The sequence below is a fragment of the Motacilla alba genome, chromosome 1A, assembly GCF_015832195.1.
Source record: "Motacilla alba alba isolate MOTALB_02 chromosome 1A, Motacilla_alba_V1.0_pri, whole genome shotgun sequence".
NCBI classification, from domain to species: Eukaryota; Metazoa; Chordata; class Aves; order Passeriformes; family Motacillidae; genus Motacilla; species Motacilla alba.
In genome coordinates this window covers 24,927,850-24,935,349 of record NC_052031.1, presented here as the reverse complement: position 1 = coordinate 24,935,349, position 7,500 = coordinate 24,927,850, and the positions used below count along the sequence as shown (strand labels likewise).

Here is a 7,500-nt window from a genome sequence, read left to right as displayed (position 1 = left end):
AGATTACTCCTTTCTCCGGTTCTACTCACAAGAGTTTGCCCTGAGTTATAGACATTTATCTGACATGACTGATAAATGTGGACAATTATTCTCCCTCTCTCCAGAGATCCACTTTGGCCCCTGCAAGAGTAGATCAATTGAATAATATTATAAGACACAGTGTGCATGGACAGCTAGAAGAATCAATGTAGCAAAAGAGGTTTCAAAGCTCTTCAGTCAGTTGGAAGTGGAGTGTAGAGCTGGCATTACTTTCAGATAGGGAAGTATCTACGTTTGTCAGTACAAGCTTAGGCTTTGATTTCCATAATTGCATACATAAAACTACATTCATGCAAAGTGTATGAACAACTGCTACTGTAATTGCACACACAGGCAGATTACCTACCCACTTCTTTGCTCCTGCAGTTTCTGCATATATTTGGCAGTTATGGCCGTTAGGTAGGCAGTCTTGGAAATCTGGCACATGTTGCAATTATTCAAGCAGTAAGTCCTACCACTAAAGAACCAGAAGCATAATATTATCCAGGATAATAAAAGAAAAAGTACCTCTTCCTTTCTGATTCTCACCAGTTGTTAATTGCAACACGAGGAGGACCAAATATTGGAGCTGACCCCACACTACAGAGGTGTTCTAAGAAGGATCTCAAAACTGAAGACAGAAAGGAGACTCTGAAGGGTTTCTTAAGCAGCCACAAGATAGCACAGAGCAACTGTCCAGCCAAGAAAGCAATCATAGCATCGTGAGGGCACAATGGCATAAAACCTCTAATAATTTCCATATTGTTGGGATTCTGCAGGTGTTAGATTGGACTGAGGTGCTGAAAGACTTTGACACTCTATTCATCATTCTTCTAATCACTGTAAACAGAAGTTGAATTTTAGGGGGTAATGTTAAGATTTGGTGCTTCCTTACTATATCTAGCACAACTTGAAATAGAAAATTCCTTATTGGTTTAATGCTGGAGGGTGACCACTGTGTTTAAATGTAGCACAAAGGCAGGGGTTATTTGGAAGAGTTATCACCTACTATTATTTCAACCTCAGGCAGTAAGTTTGGGGGTGCACATTTTGTGGTGAATGTGCTTTCATAAATATACCTGTGAGGGAGAAAAATCAACCTGCATCCAGTGTATGATACATCTGTTCCTTTTGATACACTTGAAGTTAATTTTAAATTTAAGGATTTATTGCCAATCTTCTCAAAACTTCTCTGCCTTTTTCCAAGAATTCTCAAAAAATTGCTAGAGTTATAGACCTATAAGGAGCTCATCATTCCTCATATACCAGCTAAAAGTTGTTCTTTCCATGGGCACCCTCTTAGTGGAAGCTCTTTTAGTCCTGGTGAAGCTCTGTCACTCTGAAATTTTCATTCATACGGGGAATATAGATATGGAACTGTCATAGTAAGATGCATAGAAGTCCTTCCTGCATGTGTATTCTAATTCTTTAGTATCTGGGTATTTGCAGAAATGAATGTAACCAACTCCAAATTATAACAGAAATCATAGCATGTGAAACTTAATATATGGCTCAATCAGTTCACCAAACTGGAAAGTTACCTTAAATGGCAGGGACTCAGGGGCAGAAAAAGCAGTTTTGTATTCTCTTAGAAAGGTGATCAGGCAAAACAAAACTAGTAATCTCAACTCTAATCTAGTATTCTAAATTTAGCTTTCCAAATTTTGACAAACAATTTCTGATTTTTTCACATGCATATGTACACATGTGCACTAACACTATTTTGTTAGTGTTCTGCTGTTAATACATCTTCCATATCAGCATATTATTATATAATTACTTGTAGTTCTCACTTCTTCACAAATTCACCCATTAACACAGGTGGCAGTTTTGCACAGAGGTCCAGATATTGTTGCATCTTGTAACTACTGCACCATTCCAGAAAGTACCACATACATTTTCAAAACATATATCCCGGTAAACTAAATGTGTAGAAAATACAACTACATAAAAATGATATGATGTTAAATATAGTGTAAAATATAAAAATATATAAATAAGAAGAGTGTACGCTGCTTTGACTCACTCCAGCTGCTAAGCATTATTTCTTGTTATTTACTACAGACTTCTGAAAATCCTGGCCTATAATAATCTCTTAAAATAAAACTATGAATACCACAGATACTAAAAAGATGTTTGGAAAATTGTGGAGGATAGGTCCAGAGAAAACTTTTCAAAAGAAGCCTCATAATAAATGTGAAGATTAGCAAACAAGTTCCATTTATTATTGTTATTACTATTATTTTATTGGGTTTTTTTATTACTGGTATTCCTAGTATAATTTGGAAGGATAAAGCACGAAAGACAGAAGTTACAGGAAATCTCTGTAATGGAGGTCTACATTTATCTACTCTGTATGTCCTCTGGACTTTATAAGCAGAGGCTGCCTCTCCTGCTTCAAGGGGCAGGGGTGGGTTCATGGGGAGCAGTGATTGTAACAGAGCCCACTGCTGCCCACTACCCCATTGGCATGATGTGGTTCTTAATGTGTCACCTGGTAATCAAGATGCACCTGCTTTGATTGTGTTTTCCTGTGTTTAATTAAAAAAGGTATCATACTCCATAAAATGTATTTACACTAATCTCCAGATAGTAGAAGATATACCTCATTTTCCTTCAGGAGGAGTTAAATAGAAGATAAAGTCAATGAAAGGATGAGGGCTTTTAAATAAATAAATTGATGCGAGTGAACTGATAGTCTCTATTAGTTCAAAGGGACATGGTCTCTTTTCCAGCCATTGTATATTTTATTTAAAGACTATAGGTTAAAAACCTTTTATACAAATATTTGCAGAACTGAAGCCAATGTCCTCAAAAAAAAGGAATTTTAACAAAAATATTTTTAGATCAGTATAGCACTTAGGAGTTTTAGCATCTTGATTCTTCATTTGTCCTACATTTCAAAGCTTCCGCTGAGCATAGGAAAAGTCTGGAGCTCTATTTTTCAGAAGAATCTAGAAACTAGAACGATAACTAGTCAAAGAATGACAGCTCAGTGCCTGAGAGTCCCAGTACATAGAATCACAGATTCCTAGAGCTGGGAGGCACCCATGAGGATCATTGCTTCCAAAATCCTGCCTCCACAAAGGGCAACCTAAAAGTTAAAACATATAAAAAAATATAAACCATGAAGCTGAGCATCATTCAAACACTTTTTGAACACCAACTGGAGCCTTCGGACCATGACCAAGCTCTTCAAGAGCTTGTTCCAGTCTTTGACCACCCTCTCAGTGAAGAACTTTTTCATAATATCCACTTTAAATTTCCCCTTATGTAGCTTTAATGCATTCCATCACTGGACCCCAGAAAAAAGCAATCAATTCGTCCCTCTCTGCTCCCCGTCATGAGGAGGTTGTAGACAGCAATGAGATCACTCTGCGCCCTCCTCTTCTCTGAGATGAATAAATAAAATATCCTCACCTGCTCCTCATAAGTCATGCCCTCTAGTCCCTTTGGCATCTTTTTTGCCCTCCTTTGGGTACATTATAATGTATTACAGTGTCCAAAGCAGTGCAGAGCACTTGAGGTGAGGCTGAGCCTAGTGAGACAGCCTCTCTTTTCCAGCTGGCAAGAATGCAGTTCTTGACACACCCCAGGGTACCACATGCCCTGCTGATCTCAAGGGCATGCTGCTCACTCATTTGAACTGATCAACCACGCAGTTGCTGTGATTTCAGGCACTTTAATACTTGTCTGGATATCCAAGGATGTGGAGAAAGCTCTTGGCCTCAGCCTCAGCCTCTTCCTGTCTCTGGGGGGCCAGTGTGCTCATACAGCTTTCCCTGTGCCATGCACCTTCTGGTGCCTTCACTGTCCAGGATGAATAGGGACCGAGAGGTTTGATAAGAAGGAATAAGGGACAGCCCTGATAATTAAGGAACCTTCAATATAACTGGCATCAGACCTTCTGGAAGAGAACAAGACTCACTCATCAAGTTATCCTGCAGCTTGAATCTTGGAGTGTAGCAATCATCCCTGTATAGAGTGCTCTCAGCCCACGGTGCTGCGTGGAAAACAAGCTCCTACTGATTTTATTTCATTTTAAATTAGTTACTTAAAAGGCATTTCCAGTTCTGAATTGCAAAAAGTGAAGGTATGGTAGTACATCAAGGTCTTTAAACACAAATGTTTGAATCTTTCATGGATAGCTCTTAGGTTAATAAGCACATTCCCCTGTAATAAGAACTTACGTAAGCAACGCGTGGGGAGTTAGACTGTCATCAAAATCTGTAAGTTGTGTAAAACTCTGAATGTCGCTGTCCTGCATTTCCATTTGTAAAATGAATTTTCCTAGACCTTTTGTAGAAATGTGTTCATTCTCAGATTAGAGTCTAACCATATAATGTTTCTTTACCTTGCATTCAAAAGATTATCTTTGTGAAGGATCTTCAATGGTTAATTTCTGAAATTATTAGTTACATGGCAAATATTTTTGAGTGCAATGCAGAATCACAGTCAGGACTTCTTGTTCAAAAAACTGAAAAGAAACATGTCACTGATTCTTACGGACTGAAATATTCTCTCTAGGATCTATATCAGCATTTAGTAAACCTTTACTGTTCTGCTTTGAGTACATATAAAAATGCCCAAGGCAGTCTCACATATTTTTTTCCTACAAGCTATTAACATAAGAATATATCTTATTCATTAATCAGATTTTTGTAGTAGAAGTTTTTATCCTTAGAGAATGACACAATGAGGCAAGGAGAAGTTAAGTGATTTATTTACAGATTTGCTGTGGGGAAGTAAAACTAAAGAATTTGAAAATGTATACCATAATTACCCATCTACTGTTCCAAATGAAAAAAACACCACAGAAAATGAACACTTAGTACTTTGGAAAAAATACCCATCTGAACACATTCATTTACTGAATGTATCTAAGGCTGAACATGCAAATATAATTTTATAGCAAAAAACATGATATTTAAAATGTAGGAAACAAAACATAGTGGAATAGTTTTCTGCAAAGGGGAAAAAAAGATTTTGAACTGTTATTCCATTTCCCAGTTTTCAAAGGTTCTACATTAAATGAAAAACCTCACTCAGTATCTCCTGCATTTGCCAGTTTCTGGTGTTAATTATCTTTTGTTTGCCCTTGATAATCCTGAGGTTGGTATGCAGATAATGAAGCCTGCAGATTCATCTCAAAGTGTAAAAAACAATGGCATTGTCAATTCTGCATCACAACACTTTATAAATTATGAATGCTATCCACATTAAGGAGAATGCTAGACTTTTAAAATTACTTCCATGAATAGATTAAATTACAAGTATTATTACATTTCATTTTATTAAGTGCATCTTAGTAGTTATTAGGGCAAATGAACATGTTCTCTCAATTACATAATAACATTAGAACTAAGAATTATGCATTGACACTCCCAAATGCATTATGTGGCATTGTATATTAATCATCCCAAACAATATTTTCAGTTTATATAAAGACAATTATTACCTATTGAAAAATAACCATCTTATTGATTTATTGAAATTCAGCTCAAGGAATTGTTTTCTATATAAAAGCTTTGATTCTTTTCCAGATAGTTTAATAATTTCTAGCTCTTCTTTTTTTCTAGAAAAAAAAGTAGGAGTCTTTTAATTACTTTCTTTAATTAATCTAATTGCAATAACACAAAGTTTATAATATATTTCATTTTAAAATATCCTGCACAAGACAATGTAGCACACATTCAGTGTACACCAATTAATTTAGGAGAACATTTGTTAATTTTTGGCTCATCTTTTAGCAAATTGTAATTATTTACATGATGTGGGTTTTAAGCTACATTTTAATTCTCTCAAATTCTTGTGGTCAGACATGCAGATTATCATGCTGCCTTTTATTCAAAGGAAAAAAAATCATGTAAATAGATAAATATTGTTTAGGGCATTGCCTAAGAAGAATAAGAAAAGCACCTGACACTGAGTGGCAACTTTTGAACTGACTGAAGTAAGAGAAGGATTGAGTCTTTGCACTGACATGTGTGGCAGCCAGGCATTTTAGACACTTGCAGAGCAATTGACAACACCAATACTTCCAGATACTTTTTCAGTATCCAATTTTTATTTGGCTGTGATATATGCATTGATTGCAATCCTTGTAAATTAATTTCCTTTACATAAGTTGTCTAGATAACTGTGTCTCATTGTTTCCAGCATTTCTAATACTTTGCATTAATTAGATTTGGCAATGCACACACTGATGTACTGTTATTTACTTTAACATAACTAGCAAAATTTTCAGGATGATTACTTAAGAGATAATAATTTAATCATTAAAAAGCAATTTTCACAGTGTCAGCAATTTTTCTTTAGACAAGGAAGAGTTTGTTCTCATGTATAGTATTTTTCTATTTTGATTTGAATTTGAGTTTACACATGCTGTCAATATCATTGCCAGATTTTGCTACTTTACAAAACATTGGTACATGCTGGACTAATATTTCAGGGGACAGTTATTGACTCATCAGTAAAGTAGCAAAAATAAATAAGAGACTACTCTGGCATAATTCATACCAGGTACAGGTTATGGACAATAAATCAGCTTTGTAAGTGAATTCAAATCACTCTCTATTTGTTGGTCTAAATAGTAAAATGCTAACACATGCCTTCTTTATCATATGAGTCTTGAACACACCATATGATCTGCTGGATTCAGAAAGAATAGCATATAAATGTGCAATATTACATACTCCTAGGGAATACTAAAAAGTATATTTTAATTTGATATATTTTTGCATGGAAACTCTGTCTCAGAATTTAAATGTCCTTTGTGCTGCTTAAAAACTTTTTCCTCTCATATTCTGCTCTTATGCTCCCTACCAGCTGGGGTAGAATTTATGAATACAACACACAGAAAGCCTGTGGAAATGTCTCTAACAGTCAAGATGTAGAATCAGCAAATGTTCTAATTGGTCATTTCATGGGAGTAAGTAGTCACTGTAATTAAACATTATTTATATTAGCAATGTATTGGGTAACATGAAATGACTAGGTGATCCTTCTGGCCTAATGTTATTAACTAAACAAAGTTAGACTCTTTATCTTTGTTACATTGGATTAAAAATGACTGGAACTAACACATGTGCAGTTGACAAAATAACTAGCCTTCTTATTCCTAATTAGTACTCAATTAAATTGTATCAGCAGCAGTGTCAGACTTACAGCTACATTAAATTGTCTTGAATCTGTCTGATTCCTTTAGTTCTCCCTTGTGCCAGTAAGGAAGTTTCAGACATGAAAGTGTTAACAGCTGCTTTGAAATTACTCCTATTTAAGAAGAAAAATCATATTACTTTCTTAATCTTTCTAATTCTATTCTCACAAGTTGATCTTGGATTTGTTCCTTTAGCACAGACTCTTTAGTGCAGTCCTGATTTCTGTATTAATGAATTGAGAAGATGACATCAGGCTCTTAGGTAAGTGCTATAAACTCAGTCATATGATTTTTATAGTAAGATATCCTGTATAAAAAATCCC

The 7,500-nt window shown here is 35.4% G+C and overlaps 1 long non-coding RNA gene across 2 annotated transcripts in view; it reads left to right on the top strand.

Moving 5' to 3' along the window:
• Positions 1–7,500, top strand: part of LOC119708822 — a 29,476-nt gene that overhangs the window by 5,365 nt on the left and 16,611 nt on the right. For both annotated transcript variants that reach the window (XR_005259229.1, XR_005259228.1), the window contains exon 2: positions 7,373–7,439. This is a non-coding gene — a long non-coding RNA (uncharacterized LOC119708822). The remainder of the gene's footprint in view (positions 1–7,372; positions 7,440–7,500) is intronic.